This window comes from Dermacentor andersoni, chromosome 2 (genome assembly GCF_023375885.2).
Source record: "Dermacentor andersoni chromosome 2, qqDerAnde1_hic_scaffold, whole genome shotgun sequence".
NCBI classification, from domain to species: Eukaryota; Metazoa; Arthropoda; class Arachnida; order Ixodida; family Ixodidae; genus Dermacentor; species Dermacentor andersoni.
Window position 1 is genome coordinate 6,033,228 of NC_092815.1, and position 27,929 is coordinate 6,061,156.

The 27,929-nt window shown below is 45.9% G+C and overlaps 1 protein-coding gene across 1 annotated transcript in view; it reads right to left on the bottom strand.

Moving 5' to 3' along the window:
* Window positions 1-2,692: 2,692 nt before the first annotated feature.
* Window positions 2,693-27,929, bottom strand: part of LOC126542918 (galactosylceramide sulfotransferase-like) — a 168,965-nt gene continuing 143,728 nt past the window's right edge. The window contains exon 9 of the mRNA XM_072286105.1: window positions 2,693-2,781. The gene's annotated coding sequence lies outside the window, so the exon portion shown is untranslated. The remainder of the gene's footprint in view (window positions 2,782-27,929) is intronic.

The window sequence follows — 27,929 nt, forward strand, 5'->3', positions numbered from 1 at the left end:
GCTAACTGGGAAAGCTTTGCTGGTTAAATTTTGTTTACATAATTGAAGGTAGATACATGAAAACACATTGTTTAATAGGACACATTGTTTAATAGGAGCGCTGTGTATGTTTAAGATTCCAAATTCAAGCCAAGTATTTGAATTGTTTTACTCTCTTTCCTGTGGCTAAGGCTGCAGACCCATATGAAAACAGTTTACAAGCTGCTTCTGGCAAATTCATCTCCTCATTTGGCATCTTTGTTTGCACAAAGCTGATCAATGATACTTTGCATATAAAGTGACTATTTTATTACACAACAGACCGAATTAGAGCTGTCCACAAGTATTACTTCTGCTTGTGAACCTTGCAATATTTGCGTCACCTTGTGATATGCAATTTTATTATGTAATAGCAGCAACATTCCCTTTTGCAAACGTGTAACTAATCAAATGTCCTGTATAGGGTTGTGCAAGAACTTCTTAAATAATTGTGGGACCGTATATTCGTTTTTGTACTTTCAGCAGGGAGCCTACAGTTTTGTTCAAGGCTGTCTGCTCTTTCCTTGACTTCCTGAAATTCTTGACACTTCTCGTGTACATGTATACAGTGGTAGAAATTCTTTTGATGTCACAGCTAATGCCTCTCACAGAAGCAAAAACAAATCCTGTCACTGAAAAGAGCAGCGCACGGCATTATCTGGTGAAGAATGATGTCACTACACCAATGCTTTCGCCCCTGAGATCTTGCCACCCACACTCATGGTCTTGCCAATACAAAGCTAAACACAATGATGCACAGACTACAACAGCATAGGCATGCTAAATGATCCCTCTATAATCAGTAGCCATCGGCCACCAGTAATGCAGCCGCTGCACCCCTTTGGTCCCATCAGGTGTTAACAGTTTTACCTTCTTCTTATAGTGCCTTGATGCAAAGGACTCAGGTTGCACCAATGTTCAGGAATGAAGGCACCAGCAGCACAGTGAACAAGGTTAGTTGGCATGAAATTAATTTAACCAGCAAAACCAACATCGCCACATCGACACTAACAGTGCTGTTTCAGCAGAAGTATCCTGTGGTAGCCCATTTTACATGCCGTATAGAATCTTTCATAGCACTGGTTCTTTGTAATTTCAAAATGAGTGCTGTGCAATAATGCTTGGACCATTTCTTTGGCATTTCACATCTAGATTCTAGTATTGTTTCCAGAACACTGTTCAAAACATTAAATACAGAATCCTTGCACTGGGTCAGCTGCAGCTCTACTACTTTGTTAGGTGAAATTTGGCAGCGACTTGCTGAGCTTCCTTATTGGCAAATGCATTATTTGCATTTCTGGATATGTGCAAGGTTATTCGTATTTCTGAATCTCGCAATGAACGACGGTGCAGTGCACAGCAGTTTACGTCTCGAGTCATTGTAGTGCAAGCTCAGAAGCCCTCAGTTTTATTACTAAGCTTCTAAGTAGCAATATCATTAAATTTATAGATCTGTGACTTTTACGAAAGCCATAGTTGCTTGCTTTATGCACCAAACTCTCTCGCACACAAGTCCTCGCCATACATGCGCACACACACACACACACAAAATAATTTCCTACAGTTTGAACTCGAAGCTTGTGAAATGAGCAACACAGTGATTCCATGTTTTCTTTTTACAATGTCGTTATTGTATTAGTGAAAGACACTCTTCACAATATTATGTACAGACTGAGCACAACACCTTGCCAAAAGCACTCCAGCTGCACGATGCTGCACGCTACAGCAGTCAACCAGTTCCATCGGCTACACTTTGGTAGCCCACAATCATCTCAGTGCCATTAGGGGACTCGTCCCTCTCATCCATCTCCACCAGGATGACCGTGTCTGGCCGAGGTGCTTCGTCTTCACTTTCTGCAGGGTCCTCCTCACTGCCCTTCTTTGAAGTCTGGTCACATGCAGACATCTTCACGAGGAGGTCGTGCCTGTTCTGTTCCAACCGGTGATTATCATGCGTCTTGCGATGCTGCCTCAGGTTTGCTGATGACCCAAAACGCTTGCCACACTCGGGACATGGGAAAGGTCGTTCACCGGTGTGTATCCGCAGGTGTTGCCGGAGATTACTGGAAGTCTGGAAGGCACGAGGGCACTCGGAGCAGGCAAAAGGCCGTTCACCTGTATGAGTTCTTTCGTGCTGCCTCAAGTTTGTAGATGTGCCAAAAGAACGGTCACAATGTGGGCATGGGAAGGGGCGCTCACCCGTGTGTGTTCGCCGGTGCTGCCTCAGGTTGCTCTCAGTGTTGAAGCGCTTCTGACACATGTCACATGGGAAGGGCCGTTCGGAGGACGTGTGGCATATGGTGTAGTGCTGCCTCAAGTTGCTGGCACTGCTGATTATTTTTTTGCACACAGGACACATCTGAGGTCCCGACCTGCTGCTCCCTGTAGCCTTATTTGGGAAGCTCGTTGTCACAGTTTCCTCTGCAGCATCTATCTCATCCACGATAAGGGGAGCCGGATTCTGCTTCAAGATGGAAGCCCTCGAAGGACCCGCCCTCTTGCTGCTTCCAGGAGTGCCCAGCTGCTGAGGGTTTTTGGCCACAACATTGATGGCCAGCTCTCTCGGAAGTGCAAGGCTTCGTGGCCTGCCATGAACTCCTCCACGGTGTGCAAGCAGCAGGGCACTACGGTGGAAGCACGGTTCCTGCTGTTCTTTCACAGGCTTCGACGCTGCGGCGTCACTTGTCACACTTTTGCTGTCCACTTGGGTTGGCGTGGACGCTCTGTCCTCTGGCCGTTCCACTTTGCCAATATTTTTATCATCTGCAGATGAAAATTGGCATGAAAAGAGTCTCATTCATCAGCACTCCACATGCACAGATTGTGGCTTTACATCTGATGTGATAAATGTGTGACATACTAACGTAGCAAATACGTCCACATGACTAAGTGCATAGAGCGACACATTCAACTAATTTCCACTGGGCCACAGCAGCATATCAGTAGAAATTATATTTCTAGGTGTGTCATAGGGCAACACCAGCTGCCTGGCAAAGCACTAATCTGCTGTTTGCATTTCTTGAGAATTCATATGACTTGAGAACCGTTGTTCTGGTAAACAAGTGTAACAATGAACACTACATTTCACAAAAGTGCGCGGTCATATGTATGCAATAACAGCAGCAACATCGCTACGTGACAATAATGAAATCGGTTCACACTTTTCAGGCGTCTTCCTTCTTTGCGCGCTGGGGCATAGCTTACAGGCATGCAACAACAACGCATCCTGCGATTCGATTCGACGTGATGGAGATCGGACACGCTCTGTCGCGGTGCTGTATATACTGCATGTTACTTCCGACCTCTTTACTCCGGTGCAGCGACTTCAAATGAGACGCCTCGTTCCTGCTGTAATTGTTCCCCACGTTTTCCCCAAGGAGAAAATTGTTTTATCGATTTGTCATTCTTATTAAGCCGTAGGCCACACGAGGGAAAAAATGCTAGCTTTTTGCGAGATACAACGCTCCCAGCTTTCCGCAGATTTAAGCAGTGCAAGGAAATCTGAGTAAATTAACCACTAGCGGGTTTATTACATACTTAACATGTTCTAATCTCGTTGGTTAAACAGACAAAATTGCACGACACTCCAGCCTGCTTACCTGAATGCGACTCTTCCGTGCGGTCGGCTACGAGTTTAATCATTTCTCAGGTGAAGGCGACCGCTAAGGAACGATCTCTGCCCTTCTACGACAAGTTTGGCAGCCTGTTCAGGATTTAAGTGCTAAAACCCTTGACTGGAAAAGCCGCCGAACGTAACGCTCGCGAGACACCATAAGCCACCATTTTGGAACTCATTAGCGTTACACTAGAGTACCAGATGCAACACTAGAGCTTGAATGGTAGCAGGCGCCGCCGTACGTCTAGAAATTTACAGCCTCCGAGATTACAAACACAGTCCGTAGAGGAATTATTGATACTACCTCTATGGGAATTATGGTGTCCTGGAATTGGACACTGTTTCGTCCGGTGGCGAAAACGTGCCACGTGCCTCTTTTTGTGATAACGGCCGGGGGTGCTGGAGCACGCCGCTCTACTGCAGCGTCATCTGTCGCTGCAGTCATTGTTGGCAAGAGGAAAACATATAGAGGAAAATGAATGATGCAACACAGGGCCTCCGGGATGAGCACTTATGGTTGTCGCGGAAGTCATGCCCCCCCCCACGAAATTTTTTTTGTGCTGTGATGGGCCGCCGACCAAACAACCCCCGACGCCGGAAATCATTCTGGATTTTGTCTAGAATGTATTTTTCATGCTCGAAAAGACATTTCGGCGCGAAGATTATGAACTCGGGCTGGATTTCGTGGCAATGCCCACGCACCTGAAGTCACATAACCCCCCCCCCCCCAAAAAAAAATCCCCATCCCAGCACAAAGTTTCAAAGGCGCTATGATGGCGAACGGGTTCGTCGTGGCATATCACAGAGGCCGCGGTATCTACGGACCGCATGGGTTTGAATTCCGAAATTTTATGGGTATAAAGATCACATACTTTTGATGTGAAAGGTACATTGACATTTCCAAAGTCGTGGTTTACAAGTCTGCTATTAAAGTCGTGCTTTTATATTCAATTCCGGATCTTTCTGAGTTTAATGTTCTTATAAACATTTGAAGCCACAGGTGCATTGGCTTTTCTAAAGTCGTACATCGGACCATACAACCAGACATGCCAAAGAAACACACAATCAGACAAGTTGACAAAGCACGCAGCGAGGTTCTATGAGACGAAGCGTTGTCATGGTTCATTTGTGCCATCATGACACAGAAAAGAATATCAACATTTTTTTCACCTGCGCCAAAGCATCCATGTCAAGACGCTAAAGCCAGCAAAGGTAACTGCGTTCTCATTTATTTTTTCTGCTTTGGCTTTTATTCGCAAAGACACATTGAGTCTCTTTAATTTTCCTGTTCTCGCTACCTGCGCTCTGCCAGAGCCAGCCAGAGGTGATGCGTTTTTCACGTCTTGGCTTTACAACCGCGCGGCGCACTTTGGTGCGCGTTCGTTTTTCTCTGGCCGAGCAGATTTTGGCCTCGTAGAGTTTTGGACGCTTTCTGGCTAGCAGGCGACAAAAAGAAGCAATCGTCGCTCGCCGCCACCATTGGGGGACTCGACATATTGCAACGCGTTCGCTTGAGGGCATCACTATCATTTCAATGTTATCGCAACATCTACGGAAAGTCTTTTATCTCGCCAGTGTAGGATAACGTTTTCATCGATATTTCTTGGGTGCCACATTAGGTGCCCAAAGTAGACATTCGATTGCGGCCAGCATGCTTTCCTTTGAAATTTCAAGACAGCTGGACTGCACCCTTATCACCTGCAGTTGCATCAATGCCTGGAGTCAAGGGATCTCCAAAAGAGACTCGACTATGCGCATTGGATTTTGATTCAGGAGGAGCAGGATTCTGACTTTCTCATTAAGGTTTCCGGACTGACGAGGCGAACTTTTCCCGAAATCACCAAGTAAATATTCACAACGCACACTATTGCAGTGAGCAAAATCCCCACTGGCTAGAATATCCCGACACCAATATCAGTGGTCTTTTAACGTTTGGTGTGGAATACATGTCAGCACAGTCATTAGCCCACTGTTTTTTAACACTCTGGCTGGCAAGTTGCTCAAAGGCCCGCTTGAAGACTTCTCCTGCAACATGCCACAAGCCCCGCTTGACGCAATGCGGTATCAGCACGACGGGGCCCACAGTCAAGTACGAGCCTGACTTGATCAAGGCAATGGATCGGGAGAAACGGGCCTGTCAGGTGGCCGTCAAGGTCACCCGACCTCTTGACTTTTTTCTTGTGGGGCTATGTGAAGGATCACGTATATATACACGGCGTAAACAACGACCCCAGAAGCCTTACAGGAGAATATAACTAAAGTCTGCCACAGCATTTCACCGACTTTGCTCAAGGCAGCGACAGCAAGCTTTCTCAGAAGATCCCAGTGTTGTATCGCTGCAGAAGGTGACCTCTTCGAGCGCTTGCTGTGAAAGTGCATGCAAAATAAACGCAAATTCATTGAAAGACTGCGTCTTGTCAGTTAGGATACCTTTATTCTACCATTTTGAGCCTTCTGAAAACTAAGTTTTTTTTTTTTTTATTTAGAGATGTTCAATTTGCTTACAGCTGTCGCGAAATAACGGACCTGTTAATTCCGTCAGCAGAAGCGATAACCGCTGAGTCTGCTTATCGCTTGTCGCGAGGGGAGCACATCGCTAGCGCAAATGCCTACGTCGCTGCCCTGTCGCCTTTTAAGCGTCAGCGTTCGCGGAATGTTTGGGAGGAGTGCAATCACGACGCGCATGCGGGCATGTCACTTGGTGTTTTGTATTTCGCGGGCTTCATCAGTAAGCTGAAATACACTAATACTTAAGAGATATAAGAGACAGAAACTGTTTATTCGGACGTTTTGCAAACCGCTCTGCAATTTTATAATTAAATCTTTTTCCTAGCTTCGTCACTTAAGAAGTTGATTTATTATTCTTGACTAAAAATCTAATTAAGCAAAATACAAAAAATACCGTGACACACTGCATACAAAAGAGAGCAACATGCACTTGGTCGCGTCGTCTTAGAGTGCATCGGCATATTTTTTACCTCGGGCTAAAGTTAGCTGAAACGGCGTGTATACAATGACTTTTGCTTAATTACTTAGATTTATTGGATACTTATAAGTATATTTAAATATATTGTTGCCGAGGTTTTGTGGATACATGCAGTGAGCTTTGTTTGCAGACACACTTTTTTGCTTTTTATCAAGCTTTATCTTTGCATTTGTGTATTCCATTGTACTTCGTATTTCTAATGTATATTTTGCATAACTGCTGCTTTTTATATGTGATTTCTGTTGCGACTACAATTTCAGTGCAATTACAATACACAACCGGTGACAGCTGCTCTTGCGCAGTACATTGGAAAGAAGGACAGCGTCACTGAGATTTTTCCGTGGCAGTTGCATATGTACAAAAATGTAAACAATGTTTTTGAATGACAAAGTTTCATTAAGATATTTGTCCTCAACTTGTTCATTTCACGGCCTTTACATTTATGACATCCGCGGTATGCACTGCTTTGCTGATTTCGCTCTGACATAGTTCTAAAGTTCGTGTGCTATTTTCTTTCTTGTTAAACAGACAAAAAAAAAAAAACGTGGAAGCATTTGTATCCGTTATTTCTGGCACAATTTTTGGTACATAAGAATATATTCTTTTATGAAAAAATACATATATTACTTGTCTTGAGAGTACGCAGCGTCCAAGAATTCGTTTGCAGCATCTTTGGCGATGGCAATGCAGTTGTTCATGTATTTGATCCCTAGGCAAATTCTGTGAAGAGGCCGAACTCCAACGTGAGCTACGCCACTGAACTGGAGGGATCACTGAGGTGAAAAAAAGAAAGAGGACACAAAACGCTCTGAAATGGTATCACCACATGTCAGTCGGGTACATGTGCCGGTCTACTATACCAACTAGCTCAGCTTTCTGTCGTTATAAGCTTCATTTCTAGTACTCTAAGCCCTTTTCCATGTTCCCCTACTTATCTGCACAATCCTGCTTCGTTAGCTTCCTTAAAGGGAAGCTGAAGAGTCTGTCGAATTCAATAAGACGCTCATATACGGATGCGGGAACCTTATAAACCATGTAGGTAAAAATTTGGGGTTTTTTTTCCAATTAGGAGCGACGTAATCGTCGGTTGAAATTGCGCTGTAGCTCCGCCCCCCTTCGAATGCCGCGCGCTGCTGCTGACGCTGACGATGCGAGCGGAGACCGGAAACCGCGGTGTTTTGACGTCAACTCTAGTGTTTCGTTCCTTCGCAGCGTCCGCGACCGTGCCTGACCGCGCTTGTTTCTGCGTGCGTGCCATCGTAATCTGCTTCGATCAACCCTGCATTCCTTTGTTGGTGCGTCTGCGTGTATGTAGAGTGGTAGTGAACGTGCGTGGTAGTGAACGTGAGTGGTAATCAATGTGAGTGGTAGTCAACGTGGTAGTCAACAGATGAAGGTCACTACACGTACTGCATGAACCGGGAAGCTTTTCACGCGTTTAAACCGTTTTTGTAGATTGCCGACAGCTTTGGACAGCGCACAAATGCCGACGATCGCATTCCCGCTTACGTTCCACGAGGAGGCATGCAGGAACACAACACTACAGTTGTTTGACCGGAAACGAGCTCACTAGATCGGCGAAAGATCGGCGAGATCACTAGATCGCTTTGCAAAAAACATACTCGCCAAAGAGCATTTCCAACACGAGGAGATCCCAAGACTTTGCTTTCGTTCGCGTCGAAAGCACTGCTCGCACCAGCATCGTTTGCTTCATCGAGAGGTCGGCTCTTCGCAATCGGCTCGTACATGTAGGGAGTAACGCCGAACTCCTCAGAAAAACGCAGTCTCTCTAAATTTTCCGTTACCGTCTCAGAAAGACAGCACCAAACTACCTGGCACCGCGCTTCATGTGTAGCGGCAGCGGTCGGTTACTAGAGTTGACGTCACGAGGTGCCCGACCAGTCACAGGCGGAAGCGAGACGCGCGAGCTGGGCGTGTCCGCTGCTGCACTTTTGGTCGAAATAAAATACATTTGCGCTTTCTTTCGCTCAATTTCGATACGATATTCGAATTCGGAGTGTTGAAAGCCATTATGTACAGATGTTCACTCATTTTTTCTGGAAAACCTTTCAGCTTCCCTTTAATTGCGATATGTATCTTCCGCGCTAGAACCATGTCGTGGTTTACTCGTAATCGTGTAGTCCCACTGGAAGTTCAAATGATGTGCGGCTTCCTTCAACCATCAACTGGACATGCCAGGAGGATTGGAGCTATTCTTTCCGCTGAATCATGGCGCCAAGTTAGGTTCTACCAGGAGTATTTAAAGGTACGTTGCGAGACCCTTGGAGACGGTCGCCATTGGAACCGCCCCTACGCCGATTGGAATAAGTTAGCCGTGCAACACTCGGACTTCCTATGGAGGACGAAACTTCCGGAGCTTCAACAAAGTAAGAGGAAACACCTTTCTAATAATTCACCGTCAAATAACGTACTGGTTCTTGGAGACGCCATCGTAAGTGATAACCATAGAAGAACCCTTGCTTTAGGTCCTAAGCACTGTTTTAAGCCTAACATAAAACCCGTTGACGTTTCAAGCATACCGCGCTGCATAACCAGGTTTGTCCCGGAAGAAGAGCGCTCGCGCTGTATTTCAGATTGCATTGCAAGCATTAAACAATCAAATTCTCATTTTAAGACGCCTGACCCTGTCCGACCATTAGTTAATTACCTGTGGAGCATAAACTTAGACCAGTAATATCTGACAAGGAAGGTTATTTCGTAATTATGCCAGATGAGATGTTTTCAGAAAAACCGATTTCAGCCATAGAAAAGAATTTACAGCCAGTAAAACACAAGCCCTCGGCAGTTAAGCAACGTGCGGTTGACCTCCTGTCAAGACATAATCTTGATGGGGTTGTCTCTAATGTGAAGAAAGCAAAATCCCTCACCTTAGAACTATTTTTCTCGGCGAAGACCCACAAGCAAGAAATTCCTTCTCGTGCTATAGTGTCAGAGAAAGGGACGTGGCAGGTCTGTGTCGCTAGTTACCGACAGAACTGCTCAGCTTCACTAGTTCTTTCGGACCCCTTTTGCTTGCGTAATTCTCAGGCAATAGTTCAGTATTTGAGAGAGGAAAATACTGGTGATTGTACCGCTTTTACTATGGATATCGAAGACCTATATTACTCCTCGCCGCATGACGAGTTGCTAAATTCCGTAAATGAGTGCATCAAAGAACAAGTGCGCGAGTCGGCTTTTATTGATATATGCGGTGTTTCCACGGGAGCGTTTCTAGAAATTATTTCAATGTACTTAAAGTCCACGCTAATTGGGTGGAGAGATGTGGTGTTTCTGCAGAAATCAGGCATTTGTATTGGCTCAAAAGTTGCCCCTATTCTCAGCGATATTTACCTGAGTAAGGTTGACAGCTGCTTAGAGAAAGCCTTAGGTGATTGCGTTATCAAGATATTTCTTTACGTTGATGATTACCTGATTTTCTGCAATAGGGAAGAATTCGATTCCGCTGCTACCTCAGTAAGTGAGCAATTTAAACTTTATGGAGGAGGATTAAAGTTTACCAAGGAATTTCCTCAGCGACGCATAATTCAGTTTCTAGACATTTCCTTGGTCTTCGAACAAAATCACGCTTGTTGGCAGTACTCCCCAAGATCTTCGAAGCCGTTGTTAAACTTTCAATCCAAGCATTCCAAAGTAGTAAAAAACGGAATTCCCATGTCGTGCCTTAAGTCTTCTCTCACCAGATTCTGCATGCACAAAATGAGCGCCAGTTTTAATGCACAGGTCCGGAGCCTATTAGAAGCAGGCTATCCAATAGCGTAACAGAGGCCACTGTGGCTGAACGCCTAAAGAAGTCGGTTTCGAGGGGCACGGACGTGATTACAGAAAGCAGTAATAGGGAAAAAAAATAGTAGTGGCTATTCCGTACATTCATTCAGTATCGCACAGGCTTTAAAAAGTTGCAAGTAGATATTGCCGCGACAAACTTGGTGACATTCAAGTTTCGCGCCCTTTGTATTGGCCACTGTGCACGCCGCACAGTGGTGTTCAGCAACATCTTGGTGGCACGGGCGGGCCTCACCCAGCGGGGAAGAGGCCGCCGATTGGCGTAAAATACAGACCGGGGTATTCCCCCATTTAAAATTGCTAAATGCCATGTATCCCACTCGTTATAGGGCCAACTGTCCTTGGTGGCATACCTACCCTAATACATATAACCTGGGAGTGCACTATATAAGCACCCTCATAGGCCAAATACCAGTAACACAATGGAGCAGCGGGAGGCACAGCTCGCCCGCTCCGGCCTGGCAGGACAAAAGTCCTTAATTAGCAACGTCAGGCAGGCGGCAGAGGCCAGTGGGGCCCTAGGCTCCGACCACGCCTCCTTCGAATCTTTTCCATTTCAATGAGGTTTCTATCGCGGCACGGGCAGCCAGTTGGAGCCGGCTCGCATGCGCCACGCGCACGAGGTGTCACGCGAGGAGGAAGACGCTTCGAGGCCAGTTTTGAGAACGCGACTGCCGGGGATTTCTTCACGACCGCAGTGACTTGTGGGCACAAGTTCGCCCTTAATAAATATCGTCGTTTTATTAACATCGTTACAATATGATGTTAATGTTGCTTTCACTGCTCCCAATAAGCTACGTAAGATATGCGCTGCCGTGCAGAGGAAAAAGGAGCAGGTGAAAGGCAAAAAAAGAACAGATTTTTGTCCAGTGAAGCACAATAAGAACAACAGTTTTACTGACTGTCGTATGGGTGTGGTTTATAATGTTCCCTTTAGCTGTGGCCAGTTATACGTAGGGCAAACGGGACGGTGTATCAATCAGAGGCTAATGGAACATAAAAGGTCGGTGGATCGCCATCTAATCTTTCCCTACATTGCCAAGATTGTAACTACACGCCAGAGTTAGATGAATGCGCGATTTTGTGCAGGCCCATGATTGAAGATACGCGTCATATGGTAGAGGCATGACATATCTATAATGGTGGAAGTGCGTGCGTGAGTCAGCCTTCGATTACTTTACATAAGGAAGAGATTAAGTGCCTTAACAGCTATCTCTCATATAGACCGGCACATGTACCCGACTGACACGTGGTGATATACCATACCAGAGCTTGCGCAGATGAGTTTTGTGTCTTCTTTCTTTCTTTCGCCTCAGTGCTTCCTTCAGTTGATAGTCGGCGTTCGTGTTGTCCAATTCTCTTCTTTGTGTCCTGTCTGCACGCCTCACCTTTTTTGCATAATGAATCTTTACCAACTAGCTCAGCTTTCTGTCGGTTTAAGCTGTAGTTAGAAACGTGCAAGCTTCGACGGAGTTATTGATGTATCCTAACAGTTTGCATTATTTATTTTTCACGAATTTTAATAATTTATATTGTGTTTTGAGAGCGTTTTAGTTTATAAATGCAGGAAGTTTTACACATGTTTAAATTTCACGCGCTAAGCACGCTGGTCGATCGCAGCGTCGTCTAGTGGCGTCATCGCTGAAGCGACACTATGGATGAATGGATGGATGGAAGGTAGGAGCGTCCCCTTTGAAACGGGGTCATGGCAGTTGCCACCATGCTCTGCTTTTTATTTTTGCTTAACTGTGTTGTAAGTTATTAAAATTCGCCATTTTCTTCAAATACTTCTTCCTACACTTTTAACCTTATGTCACCTCTCTGATTTTGAGCCACCAATCCTCCTATGGGTTTTTGCTCATCTTCACCGCATATTTATTTAATGACTATTGTTATCTCTGAACCCTAGGGCTTCAGGAAACGTGACTGCGCCCGCATTGGCATCGGGATGGATACCATCACATTTTAGTATGAGGTGTTCTATTGCTCCTACAGATTTACCACACACAGTACACGGAATGTACACACAGTACACACAGTACAGTACACTGTACACACAGTACACGGAGTGCTCACGGAATGAAACGCGTCAATTTAGGGCTAAGTAATGCGCATACTTTCGCTTCAACCGGCTGCAGGTCGTGTCACATCGACGTAATTCTGGCGCGTACACTTACATCGGAGCCCTCGTCACCTTTGGTGACCAAATTCCTAGCAACATGACATTGTGCTCTCGCGTACTTTGCACATATGTAGGGTTGTACTAAATGCTCCGTGTCCTATTTCAATCCGTGAGCACTGTACATGTGTCTCCTTCTTCGTTAAATTTCTTTTTATAGCTGCGCGTTCTAAGACATCCTGACCTAGCTTCAAAGAGTAGGGCACTGCCTCTTGAGTTATCGTAAAACGCTTCCTTCCTGGTCTGCTGTTTCCAGTATCGATATAGTTCAACACTATGCTTCTTTTCCATTGAATTTATCCAATTTTTACCATCCGCGTTTTTAACCAGTCGTTTAGTGCTCTGTCTTTCTCCGTCCTCGTGTCTGGCATACTTACTGGTTAGCTTCCTAGTTCTTTTCCGCCATTGTGAGTCAACGCTCTTTATGTATAGGTATTTAAATACCTTAGCTGCCCACCTGTTATCGTCCAATTTCCTCAGGCGTTTTTCGTATAGGATTTTACTCTGAGCTTCCCTGCTTCGAACGATGCCCAGCCCATATCTCCCTGTACTGCTTCGTTTGTGGTTTTACCATGGGCACCTAGTGCTAATCTTCCAACAGCTCTCTGATTTACTTCTAAGGTCCTTTGAAAAGCGATGCCGATTTTTCAATTGCTAGTAGGTACAGCGGGGCGTGGCGTTTCTTGCGGCGCTCGACGTTTCTGCGCAGGCACGAGTGAGCGGGCGCGGGAGAGATAATCTGGGTGCCTTTGCTCCTTGAATATGTGACTCTGCCTAGGCACTACGGATGAGGTTTCTTAGCGCGTGTTGTACGCGTTTGTCCCCTAGACGTGCCGGCATTGCGGAGTGCAGTGGAGTTTGTTTCTGGCTGCCCGCGCGGTGAGGCAGTGGGCACGGACACTCCATTTGGTGATCGCTGTGTCTCAAGGGGCAATGTTTTGACTGGTGTTGCATAAATCGCGGGTCGCTTTTTTCGTCGCGACGATAGGTTGGACTTTAACAAGCACTGCTCCAGGACGGCACATGTAACCGGCAAACGGAGGCCTCAGGAGAGCACCTGACGTTATACTAAAGCAGGCGGCGCAGGATCTCCAGGGCAACCAAGGGCTAGCGGGGCGATCAAAGCTGGAAGCATGGCGGCCCGTGGGTTGAGGCCGCGGAGGCCGAAGCGTGCTAGGTGCTGTTGGCATAAAAAATTGCCAGTCCGCGGACAACCGATGCACCCCTGGCACGCGCAGGCGGCGTCCTGGAGGCTTCGGTTGGTGTCCCGGAGGCGCCGCCAATAAGGCGAAATAATTACACGTTGTTACAATTAGTAAAAACACGATTGAAAAAATAAAAATGGCAGTGGCTTAGCTCGGCTATGCCAGGATATACGTAGCGAAAGCTAAGGCATAGCATGGTTAGCCTTGGTTAATCTTGATTGCAAATCCAGGTTAGTATGGTTGTCTAGTTATGTTGCGGCGTTTAGCCAGTCGTTCGGCGCGCTGTTCGTCTGTTTCCTGGGCGATTCGTTTCTTCTTCATCTCGTTCCGATGTCTATTCCAGGCCTCCTCCTGCTTATCAAAGTGGTCGTCGTCCGCACTGCCGCCTCAACTGCGGTTGCGGCGCACGCGAGCTCTCCTTTCCAATCCTCCGACACGTTATCAGGCATGCGACGCAGCTGGCTAAGCGAACGGAGGCGAACGCAACGACGAGGAACGCGGCGTGGCGTCATGTGCCTCCTCGGAGCACGGCCACGGCGAAATCACAAGTCCGCGGCCAGTAAAGCTTTCACTTTAATAAATACGTCCAGCCGCCAACTTGTGACGCTAAGTTCAGCACCACCGCGCCCCGCGACTTCTGCAACACCAGTCAGAACTTTGCCTCTGAAGGTACGTCGGACAGACTTTCTCGCCGCACGCCTAGGGACAAAAGCCTACAACACGTGCTAAGAAGCCTCCTCCGTAGTACCTAGGCAGAGTCACATATTCAAGTAGCAAAAGCCCCCAGATTTTCTCTCTCGCGCCCTCTCTTAGTCGCGCCTGCGTACAAACGACTGGCGATCCCTCAAACGAACGTCTCGTGGCGGAGTCATATATTCAAGGAGCAAAAGTCCCCACATTTCTGCTCTCGCACCAGCTCTTACTCGAGCATGCGCGCACACGTCAGGCGTCTCCGCAAGTGCTACGCCCCGCTGTACCTACTAGCACTAAAACCCCTTACACTTCGTAAAGTAGTGCCACGCTTTGAAGAATGCCGCCTCCTCATCGCGCGCTCTGGCCGACGCCGCGTCGCTATTGACCTAATAGCATCACGTGGGCCCTCGCGCCATGCATCAGTGCCATTTTTGCTCGAGAAGCGTCTACGGGTGGCGAGGAGCGCATGTTGGCGCCGTTGCTAAGCTCGAGCAGTGTAGGCGGCGCCACGGTCGAGGAGAGAGCGTGAAAGAGAGGAGAAACGAGGTGTGAAGGCGGAGGAGGAGAGTGTTGCTACTTTACAAAGTTTAAGGGGCTTTAACTGGCACTGGTCACGAAACTCCACCGTAACGCTATGGGAGAGCATGCTATGTTGCCGCAGCTGCCACGCGGCGGCGCTGGGAGCACGGTGAGGTTTAGGGTGCCTCGATGCGCGCGCCCCCCTCCGCCGCTCCGGAGCGGCGGAGGAGGGCGCGCGCATCGAGGCACCCTAGGTGAGGTTAGTATCCCTCTATATGCTCCCTCAGGAGGCAGAGTTGCGCATAGGTCCGCTTTATGTTCCAGCTCTGCAGTGAAACCACTCCTCGCGCGCGGAGGAAGCAAATGCCGCGCAGTGTTCCATTTGCTTTTTTGTCTGCTGGTCGCGATCTACATGCGGCAATTGTTCGCAAGCGCTCAGCAAGATGACACTTTTTAATGCAGGCTACGCTGAAAAGTGTCCAACTCAAGAGATAAGATTGAATTGGCGGAACTGTCAAAACTGATCAACAAAACGAAAATAAGTGATATTCGAAATTATAACGTGAGAAAGACTGACGACGCCGTAAAGGATGGACACATTCTGAAATCAGTGAGAAGGAATCTTGGCACAGGACAAACCAAGATGTATGCACTGAAAGATAAACAGGGTAATATCATCAGCAATCTCGAAGGTATAATAAAAGCAGCGGAAGAATTCTATACTGACCTGTACAGTACCCAGTGGAGTCAGGAGTACTCTACTCGAAACAATAATGAACAGCGCAGAGAAACTCCTCCTATATTAGAGATGAGGTCAGAAGCGCCTTGCAAGGCATGAAACGGGGAAAACAGACAGGAGAGGATGGAATAACAGTGGATTGAATCAAAGATGGAGGAGACATAATGCTAGGAAAACTGGCGGCTCTCTATACGACGAGTCTGACGGCTGCAAGGGTCCCAGAAACCTAGAAGAATGCAAACATTATACTAATCCACAAAAGGGAGACGTTAAAGAATTGAAAAATTATAGGCCCATTAGTTTACTCCCAGTATTATATAAAACATTTACCAAAATAATCTCCAATAGAATAAGGGCAACACTATACTTTAGTCAAACAAGGGAACAGGCTGGCTTCAGGAAGGGATACTCTACTATGGATCACATCCATGCTATTAATCAAGTTATCGGGGAATCCGCAGAGTACAATAAGCCTCTCTATATGGCTTTCATAGATTACGAAAAAGCATTTGATTCAGTAGAGATACCAGCAGTCATAGAGGCATTGCGTAATCAAGGAGTACAGACCACTTACCTATAAATACCATGGAAAATATCTACAGGAGTTCCACAGCCACTTTAATTCTGCACAAGTAGGAAGATACCTATACATAAAGGGGTCAGACAAGGAGACACAATCTCTCCAATGCTATTCACTGCGTGTTTGGAAGAAGTATTCAAGCTAGAAAACTGGGAAGGTTTGGGAGTAAGGATCGACGGCGAATACCTCAGCAAGCTTCGGTTTGCCGATAACAATTTTCTATTTAGCAACACTGCGGACGAGTTACAACAAATGATTGAAGACCTTAACAGGGAGAGTGTAAGAGTGGGGTTGAAGAATAATATGCAGAGGACAAAGATAATGATAACCGGGCAAGGGAACAAGAGTTCAAGATCGCAAGTTAGCCTCTAGAGTCTGTGAAGGAGTACGTTTACCTAGGTCAACTAATCACAGGGAACCCTGAACATGAGAAGGACATTCACAGAAGGATGAAAATGGGTTGGATCGCATACGGTAGACATCGTGAGCTCCTGACAGGGAGCTCACCGTTATCGTTGAAAAGGAAAGTATACAATCAGTGCACAGCGTCCGAAAGCCAAGCTGACACCAGGGAAGCGTTGGGGAAAGTGTAGGTGCGTGCTCGCTTTTATGATGCCGAATGTTTCAGCGAAAACTTTCAGAGTTTCTTTTTAGTTGCCTCTGGCAGATAGCACAATTCTAGTACATGAGCTGGTCTACTCGAGGAGGCGCACATTATGTAAGAAGAAAATTGAAATGCGTAATCGACTAATTAACAAAAATCCACTAATTATGTTTGCAACTATTTACCTTATGGTAACATTTTGCAATTCACAAATTCTAGCCCGGCAGGTCGCAAGGCGGATCCATATGGAACGAATTCACAGGATGACACCAGTTTCGAGATATTAATTCGCGAACTTTGCGGAGAAATGCAATGGCGTTCCAGTTACGTTTGAGCTTCAATGCATGAAACGATGTTTTCTTAAGAAAGTAAGTAGAACGACAGTGCATTTTACCGCAAGTTTGACGGCGCATATCTTGTTAATGGTGCCATCCACTCAATTCTTTTTAAATGGATACGCTTTGCAGTCTCCAACACTATAATTTGCAAACTGCAATACGTGGCATGAGTAAATTAGTTAAAAACTTAATCAGTGAATTCTTGTAAATCAGTAGGTTATGAATTTCAATTTTTTGTGCAAGTAATGTCCTCTTCGAGTAGACCAGCTCGTGGACTGGAATTGTGCTATCTGCCACAGTAATCATTAAATTTTTTGAAAGGGTTCGCTGAAACACCCTGCGTAAGCAACATTGTTGCTATGCGATGAACGATAACTTTCTGCCGCTACAAGATTATATATATTCCGAATGGGAATGATCCAAGAGCATTTGGAGCAAATTTTGTAGCAGACTAAATTGGGATCTGCAGGAAATGCCTTCCCTTTTGTAGCAGCTTGGTGGCCGAAGAAAGAAATAAGATTAAAATTCAAGAAAGCGCTGTTAGATGACGCAGCGTGTCCAGAGGATGCGCGAATGAAGAGAACATACACATCTCGTACACGACGTGTTTCGGCAGCTGTGGCAATATACAGTACTGTGTGTCGCCACACCTATTTATTTATTTATTTATTTATTTATTTATTTATTTATTTATAAACACTGCGGTCTCATATGCAGGATATTAGCATCGTGGTACACATGTAGCTGCACAGGAGAGAAATAGAAATAGGAGAACTGCGTAGACGATGCAGAACAAGTTATCGAGCACGACATGAAAGGCGCCGCCATTTTTAAAACGCTAAGCATAAACATTGTATAATGAAAAAAAAAGTGAAAGTAGAATCATAAAACGGGAGAAAAGAAATTATAGACACAATCTCGGCCAAAACGAAATTCTGTCACTGAAGGTAGGTTTCGAAACTATGCAACGAATTCTCGGTTACTATGTTGTCAGACAGCTTAGTCCACTCAAATATAGTTCTGGGAAAATATGACTATCTTGAAATATGAATATTGAAATATGAAAACATTCAGAACGTGTAGTAAATAGAGTTATAGATAATGAATGTGTGTAGTAAAGTAGCCTGTCGAAATGGTGAGGAGTCTAGACGTTTCGATATTGTATAGTGGCCGTTTATTAGTTGATAAAGAAAAGTTAAACGACATATGCGGTTTCCCTTATTTACAAAAGCTAAGCCACGTTAAGAAATGAGGTTAGTGACAGCGGTGCGACCATAGATATTGTACTTATTTATTTGACGTACCTTACAGATCCATTAAAGCACACTGAGTAAGGGGGGGGGGGATACAGTCAGAAAATACAGTGAAGGGAAAAAACAGGTACATAAGTACATGTCAACATGGTATACAAGCAATAAACAAGCGAATACAAAAAAAAATTACGCCAAGACACTTAAGATACCGTAGTGCGAAAGCGCGACATAATAGAAACGCTAACAGTTCAACAGTGACCACTCATTATACAGTAATTAGGGAAAACAGGGGGAAGGCGGGAGATCGAGCAAAACGAGAACACGGTGAAAGCGGGAGTTTCGACAAGTGGACTCGTCTTTTTTGCTCGTCGTATAGAGTAATTAGTCACACAGAGCGCTTTTCACGAAAAGCACTGTGGTTAGATAATGTAGCAATATCATCGTGAAGGCTGTTGCACAAGGCACGTGGAAAAAGATGCGCTTTTGATTGATCGTAAACGCGCTTGAAGCTGAACTTGTTAAGAAGACGGCTTGACGCGCGTTCAGGTGTGCGGCAGATGGTGTGACGTGTCATTATAGACATACCGACGGAACGGACGTAATGACGAGCGGCGTACATCTGGTTTCTGGAGTGAGGTGTGTCAAGCTTTAATTGGGTTACGCTGACATGACGGGCACAATTATGAGAAATAAACCGTGCGGCCCTGTTTTGAATCGTTTCTAACCCACCAACTAGATAGCCTCGATAAGGCAACCAGACAGATGAAGTAAATTGTAGTTCCGGACGAACGAAAGGTAAGCTAATTGTCGTACATTGAAAGGCGCGTTACGCACATTCCTACGGAGGTATCCTAGTGCTTTAGATGCTTTAGAAAATATAGCAGATATATGCGTGCTTCATGAAAGATTTGGTGTTAGATGAACACTGAGGTATTTATATGATGAATCTCTGGTAACCACGGTGCCGTTTATTAAGTAGGAAAAGTCGGGGTTAGTGCGCTTACGGCTGAAGGAGAGCACCTTGCATTTAAATGAGTTCATAGACCTCTGAAAGGTGCAAATTAGTTGAAGGTAATTTTGAAAAGAAAGGTGATCACCACGACTGCTAATTGTACGGTAAATAATGTAGTCATCAGCGGACAGCCTAGCAGACGAAGATAAACCGCAGGGTAAGTCATTGATGCATCTATATTAAAAACAATAAGAGCCCCAGAAAAATCCCCTGAGGCACACAGGATGTTACGTCACAAAGCTTTGAAGAAAAGTTATTTACTGTGGTAAACTGCTGACGAAAAGCAAGTAAGTTACGAAGCCACGACATAGTTAAACATTGTAATCGAAGTCCGGATAATTTAGAAAACAGGCGACAATGAGCATCATTGTCGAAAAATTTGGAAAAGTAAAAAAATATAATGCAATCAGTTTGTTGATGTTAAAATGAAGATCCATTATCAGTTCGAATAACTGTGAATCGCATGAGTAACCCTTCCTGAAACCATGTTGCTTAGAGAAGAGAAAAAACGGTTAGGTTCAAGGTGTTCACGTGACGCTATAGTGCCCACAAGTAGTTTGGAGCAAATGCAATTAGTTAGCGAAGTCGGCCTACAGTTTTCTGGTGTGTGCCTGTCTTGAATATCGGTCCAACCTTATAGCCACCCTCCAGTCTTTAGGCAACTGCTCAATGATTGCCTGAAAATAGGACCTAGATTTTGGCTAGAAGTAGCAGAGGTATCTTTTAATATCTTTGAATTAATACGGTCGATTCCTTATGAAGCAGAAATTTTGAGACGATCAATTAAATTGGCAATGCCCTTCTTAGTGACCTCGATTGGTGTCATGAATATACAGGTTTTATCAGGTACAAGAGGTACATTGCAAGAATCCTCGTTGGTTAACACAGAGGAAGAAAACTCATTCAATGCGGTTGGATATTGTTAATCGAGAACGGGAGTGTCTCCCTCGTATAAAGTGATGTTACTAGCAGAGTTATCAGGGGCAATGACTGCCCAAAACATTTTCGAGTTAGTTTGATAAGAGAGGGCAAGTCCTGAGAACAGTATTATTTGCAGAGCATAAAGATGTACAGCAGGTTCGCAAGTAATTCGTGTACGCATGCCAAGAAAGGGCATTATTTACGCACTATAGCCTTATTGTTCTTTTCGTGTCTCAGTGTTCGGAGATGCTCACTGAACCATAGGTTTCTGCTATCACTATTTACAACGACTAACGGAACAAAATTCACGACAAGTTATAGAATTTTAAATTTGAGAAGAACCCAGTTATCATTTACAGTCCGTGAATTAAACGATGGTTGAAAATTAGACTATAAAAACTGTCAAGTTATTTATTTATTTAAAAGTACTGCAAGCCAATGCTTGGCCCAAGCAGGCGTGAACTCATACACTCTTATGCACTGAAAAGAATAAAAATGTGCAATTTTAACAGCACACAGATACAAAACACACAAGAAAGATACATAAAAACATACATAAAACACAATTTTAACAGGTAAATAGACGTTCTAGTGCCCCAGTAAAATCTTGTGAAGAAAAAAAAACAGATGGCGGTAACGAATTCCATTTTTGCACTGTTTTAGAGAAAAAGCTGTATTTAAAACTGTTAGTTTTAGCAAAAATTGGAGCAAGTGAATGCCCATGAACGTTAAGAGTCGTTCTCACTGGAGGAGGCTTAATGCATTATGGAAGCTTGAGTTTATTTTTTCCCGATAAGCTATTATAAAGAAATGTCAATCGAGCACTCTTTCTGGGGGTTTGCAGTGTTTGAACGTTGTGTAAATGCATTAAATGTGACGGGGAGTCTTCTCGTGTGTATTTGGCGAATATAAACCTAACAGCTTTCCTATTGACTTTTTCAAGCTGCATACTGTCTTTTTTCGTGCACGGGTCCCATACTGGGGAAGTGTATTCGACCAAAGACCTTAAACAAGTATAACAAGCCAATTTTCTTATATGCCGGACCGACCCGCGGCGGAGGTGAAGCAGGCGTTAAGCACTCCCCATACGTGGGCCGATCCCGAATATACTGCGATGCTGGGCCGACCCGCGGCGGAGGTGAAGCAGGCGTTAAAGTGAAGCTGAAACGGTTTTCAATTTCCATGAATTGCTGGGGCTGGGAAGAAGAGACCTATTAATTTACGTTTCTGAAATTTTTTCTTTGTATTGTCAATATAAGGGGCAGAAATCGCTTTCTAAATACCCCCCGCGGACACACCCCCGTCGCTCCCCGGAGCGCCGGGGGGGAGGCAGCCGGACGAAGAACCGGCGAGAGTGACGTCATTCCCGGGGACCGTGCCATACCGTACTGCCGGACCGGCGTGCTGATGTGCTGGCATGTTTCTTTCCGTCCTGCGCTTTACTAAACGACGCTACGAGAGATCTGCCGCCGCTCACGTTTGTTTTCTTTTGCGATTTTCGTGAACTGTGCTCCGTTTCTGTGCTGCGTGAGTGCCCACAGCCGATGGAGCCCAACATCAGTGGCGTAGCTAGGTCGTCTGGCACCCGGGGCTCATAGGTCTTCTGTCACGCCCCCCCCCCCCCCCCCCCCCGCCCCGGGTGTAGCCGGCGGAAAGAGGGGTGTCTTCAGACGTATGTGACACCCCCCCCCCCACATTGGCCCTTGCACCCGGGGCCCACGGCCCCCCGGCCCCCCCCCCCCCCCCCCCCCCCCCTGTTGCTACGCCACTGCCCAACATGCCCTCGTTCTGTGCAGCATTCGGCTGTGCGAACACAGGCGGGCGAGACGATGTGGTGTTTCACATGTTCCCGAAGGACAAGAAACTTGCAGCGCAGTGGGTCCGTGCGGTGAGGAGAGGTAATTTCTTGCCGACGAAATCAACTGAGCTGTGTTCGGACCATTTCCGCGACAGTGATTATCATCGGAGCTTGACAACGATGTGGGCAATCGGTATTCCAATTAAATCGGCGTGACTGAAGGCCGGCGTTGTTCCGTTTATATTCTCCCACAAGAGAAACACCTCGCCACCTCCAAGAGCGGCCTTCACCAAGAGGAGAAAGGGTGAGGTAAGGGTTTTAATGTGCACAGGGGCAATCTTTTAAACGGTTGATCACCTGAGTGTCGAACAAACGGCCTTACAGGGGCCTATGACGAAGCGAGGTGGAGGCACAGCCGGGAATATGCACATGCGTTCAAAGTGCTTGCCCTTTTCATCCTGTTTTGCCACTCCACTTTGTCACGGAACAGTGTACTACGGCTGTTTGTTCGGCGCTGTTTTGATACGGGGAAATAACTGGCCGGGGGTACGCTTGCGCATTCACTGATATTTGCTATTCGTCCTGCCACGCGGTGCCCGCAGGTTTAGCTGTTCAGCATTCGTGTTCAAATCGCACGACATGAGGCGTTACCGTAATATTTTCATGCTCGCGTTAGAGTAGTTGAACTCGGCGTGTAAAAACTTCGTTGCGTAGATTTCCCACTCACAGCTTGCTACCAGCAGCGAAATTCCGCAAAAACGAGCGTCGGCACAGCCGTGCCCGTGGCAAGGCGAACGGGCTCAAATAATGAAGTAACGTTGTGAGGTATTGAACTTGTCAGCGTTCGACGTGGTCTAGACCAATACAGGCATCGCTGCTGGACAAAAAATGTTTTCTTGCCTTTAACTAGCTATGCATCAGGCATGGCAAAATTATTATTTGAAAGTAAATATAATACACTACTCATTACTTTCTTATTACGCTCATTGATTTAATTACATTGCCAAATACCGCTTTCAAAAAAAGTAATGATATTACTTTACGATTGCTTACGATTACGATGCACACAAGAAGCAAAAAGCAAAGTATAAAAGGACGCCAACCTTTCTTCAAGGTAACACACACTTGCCAACATTTCATGCCCTCCCCCCCCCCCCCCCCCCCTATGTGCCTCCACGACACCTCACGACACTACCAACGTTCTGGCGCCGTACACAGCTTACTGGTACATATTTAACGCAATCAATAAATTACTTTAGCCATGAAATTACAGACACCAAATAATTCACATTACTAAATCACTAGAGAACTAATCCATCACATAAATTACTGAAAAAGTATTTCAATTACTGTAAGTAATCCAACTGTTGTCATGTTTGCTGATATGCATGATATGCTGAAATTCATGACATCCATGCTTTGCACTCTCTCAGATTCTAGCAGAGCACCTTGAGAACCGAGCCCCTGATGAACCTGTTCCACTGCCATCAATCGAAGAGTTTGAAGCAGCCAGTGTGACACAGGCAGCTAACGTTGAAGAGTTTGAAGTAGCCAAACGCGGCATTAATGTTCGCGATCGTGTATCAACACGCAAAAAACCACGGAACTTTGGACAAGCAGCGGCAAGGTGTATGACATCGCGGAATTGCACCCGTGTTTACAATCTAATGAGATGTTAGTGCTTCGGCATTCTTCCAGCAGCAAGTTTCCAGTGACAGTTTAGCGCGTTTTTTTTCTCCCGTCATTGGAACGTGCAGCTACATGAAAAGACATTTAAAAGATTTCCAACGCGCGAGAAGGTGCACACATCGCTCTCGCTGTTGGCACACTCCCGTTGCCGCCATCGTTTTCTGTATCGGCTGTCGGTTCGAACATGTACTTACGGCGAAAACACAAGCTCTCCGAGACAGCGAGAACGTTCCGTAATGCTTGCAACTCAGCTGTGAAGCCACAACAGAACAGCGTGCTACGCTCTGAAACGGCGGCACCGACCGGCGATCCCCGTGAATGACGTCAATCCCAACCAATCACGGGCAACAGCGGCGTTGGCGAGATGCCCTGAGGCGCTGGTGCGCGTTTTCATGCAAAGAACAGCCGCTTGCGTTTGTTTCCGCCCTTTTTAAACGAGATATTCGTGTTCAGTGGACTCAAAACTGTAGAATGCCGCAGGGAACTCATTTTTTTCGAAAAGTGTTTCAGCTTCCCTTTAAGCACTCCCCATACGTGGCCTGATCCCGAAGGTAGTGCGATGCCGGGCCGACCCGCGGCGGAGGTGCAGTTCGCCATTAAGGGGCCCACGGCTTCGCTGGTCATCCTTCTTCGCAGAGGGCACTGAGTTTTTTCTGTCTTGCTCACAATGCTTCTCGCATTGAGAAACCCACCGAACTTCGGACGCATCCGGCTAGTAACATTTTGATAAAGGTGCGGTGTTCCGCCCAATCAATGTTCGGGAGTTTAAAACGCCATCCCATAGATAATATGTCCTATTAATCTTCAGCTTGGTGTAAACGAAGGAAACCATGGATACTTCCAGCCTTTTTTTCGAGTTTAACACTTTGCCAGAGATGTTTACATTTGCACAACGTTTTAGTGCAGTAGTCATTACCCATTCTAACGTTTTATCCCTTTAGCTTAGAGATATTGATCCAGACTGCTTGTTTTTCCCCGTAGTTCTGAAAGTACAACATGGCAGGACGTTTAGAAGAAGGCTTCCCGAGTTTATGAATTCCAGACGCGGATGAAAATTGCACATCCGTTTTAGCAGAAAAGAGGTCATCGATAACATTCTTGCTCAAGTCCGACTCCTATTCGTTAGGATCTTCTTGTATGCCAAAAACAATTAAATTGGGCCTCCGGCTTCTATCTTCCAAATCTTCAAATCTCGTTTGATGCCGTGTAAGCGCATCCTGTACACCAGTTACAGATATGTAGGTCTTATCAGTGCGTATTTCACCCAGTAATAACTTGACGTGTGATGACGTACATAAACCTAACTGCCTTTTTATTCCGTAGCAATGATATGGAAACTCCAGGCTCATTTTTGCCGTCGCCGTCACCGTGATGTTTCGTATAAAGTACAAGGGCGATAACACCGTCGGCGCGCGCCGTATGCTGTATGCGCGAGTGAAAACGCGGGAGCAGAGCCGACGATCGGGGCTCAATATGGCGCGCGTGAGGGAGGAAAGCTGAGAGGAAACGCGCCGCCTACCGTCGCGCGGAAGGCCGTAGGAATGGGAGATGGGAGGGAGGCGTGGGCAGCGTTCTCAGGCAACAACTGCGTATTCGCGCGCAAGGGGAACCGACGATCGTGGCTAAATCGCTCGCGCGCCAAGGAGGAAAGCGGGGAGACAGCACGGGTGGGAAGGGGGGGGGGCGACGTGCTACTCCGGCATCAAGTGCATACTTTGCGCAGTCGCACGCGCCCTATCTTGAAAGCGATCTGCAGACGGTTCATATTTTGGTGCGTGCTGTGTTCTCGCCGCTCAGTTTGCGTTGAAGTTACAGACAGCACGAAGGTCACTTCGCTCGCTGCTGCTGCTACGCTTCCTCACGCCAGCGCTTTGACAGCGAGTGTCCGGGGTCATCAAGTGTGAATTGTTCGTGTTTGCCTGCGCACTGACAACATGCTTGTTAATTCAGTTAGAAGGCGAATGTTTACAAGTTTATATGGCCGATAAAACTACTATCCTTACTTCGTGTAGCTGTCGACTAAATTGCATTCGCAATCGGTGCTTCGCCTTTCGGGCGAAACTGCGACCCCTCTTCTTTTGTACTTTTCTCGTTGCCCGAGCCACAGGCGGCAAAACCATGTTGGCTCAGAGCGGGCAACATTTCATGGCACTTGTAGCTTTAGCGATGGATCCAGTGTATGAAGATGACACTTCGGGAGGTTGAGAGCAAACCAATATTTCTGTGTCATAGCTTTAGCCACGAAATGAAGCGTTATTGCAGCGTCGGTTCTGGATAAGGGGATCGGAACTGGTCGGGCTCCTGCATTTACAAAGGCCTGCTCCTTCCGCATCAAAATAGGGGATACGCCCACGTCGCGCGACTCTTGTGTAACTGTAGGAACGATCGAACATCCCTCTGTCTCCGGTGCGACGTCGAACGTGAACCTCTGCCTACAGCATTCAACCGGTGGGAGGCTCGACCATTTTCGGAAATGAAGATCTTACGATCATGGAAGTACGCGTCGGTGGTGCAGAAATCCGCGAAAGCCTTATTGCAGCACCTCAAGTCGACACGTCTTGGTGACCGTTTGTGGACTCGATGTGTACCTTCAAACGTGCGCGAAAATGTACTGTCTCTCTTTATCCCTAATATACCCCCTTTCCCCAGGGCAGGGTAGCAAAGCGGACGTGCGTCTGGTTAACGTCCCTGTCTTTGTTCTCTTCTCTCTCTCTAGCTTCTCGATATCGGTTTTAGTGAAATGGTCCTATATATAATACTATATTCAAGGCAAAAGTGCCAACGAGAAAATTGTAGACCATCCTGAAAAACTCCAGATCCAGGTTTCCATTGCTCGATCAACACGTGCTACATAAAGCTCTTCTTTTTTTTTTGCAAGCCTCAAAGAAGTTGCGAAAGCGCGCGAAAAGTGCCGCGCGACTATAGTGACACAGCAGTTTTTAGTAATTCGCGGATTTGCTTTCAGGCTTGGGAAACAATTTTATGGAGCACGTATTTATTAACAGAAAGCTGGATCGGGAATTTTTCAGGATGGTCTACAACTTTTTCATTAACAATTTTGCTCTGAATATAGTAACTGAGAAGTTGATTTATTAATAATAATAATTATGCCATTACAAGAAATACAAAAAGTCCACTGACCTGCTCCAAGCGACGACAAACAACATTACTTTAATTGGTTCTGTCCAGCTACGTGGGCAATGTATATTTTTAATTGTTGATACAAGTTACGTGGGACACCCAGTATCATAAAAATTAGAACGGGCCAAGGACCGATCCCTGTACGTGGAACGCTGCAGAATCAACGAAACTAAGTCTGCGAACGTTCTATTCACAATAACGAATTGAAAGGCTATAATCCAGGCTAATATTTTAATCTTTTTTTTTAAGCCCGAAATTCGTTTCCCTTTGTTTATTGTGCTAGCGAAACATGCATAGTCGTGAAGCCAGTTATAAAGCGATGTTGCGGATTTGCTGCAATGTTGCGCTCCTCAAGATAACCAGAAATATGTCTCTGAATTGTGCGCTCTAAAAGCTCGCACGATGTTCATGTTAATGAAATTGGGCGGCAATGCAAGTTTTGTATCCTGTTTTATTCTAGCTAACTTTCAGTGTTGTCTCAATGCTAATCGTATTACTGTCGACATTCATCCTGAGCGGAGCTGTGCATACGCATAGCTGTGCACAGCCGGCGGTCGATCGATGCCCGTCCGTCTACGCGTCGACACGAAAGATATTGTTGTGCCCAGTTTCTCGCGAATGCTGTGTAAATCTAATAGCGCTATCTTGGAAAAAATCAAACTGAAATTAGCCGCAAAGACGACTCTATCATTACGGCGACTTTCATTTGTTTGTCACAATTAGTTGGTTCACAGTGAACTTGTAAACGTTACAGAATTCCCGTCTGCAGTCAATGCATGACCGTCTAGGTAGGCAGTATGGTTACATAAAACAGCTGTAATTCTTGTCGAAACT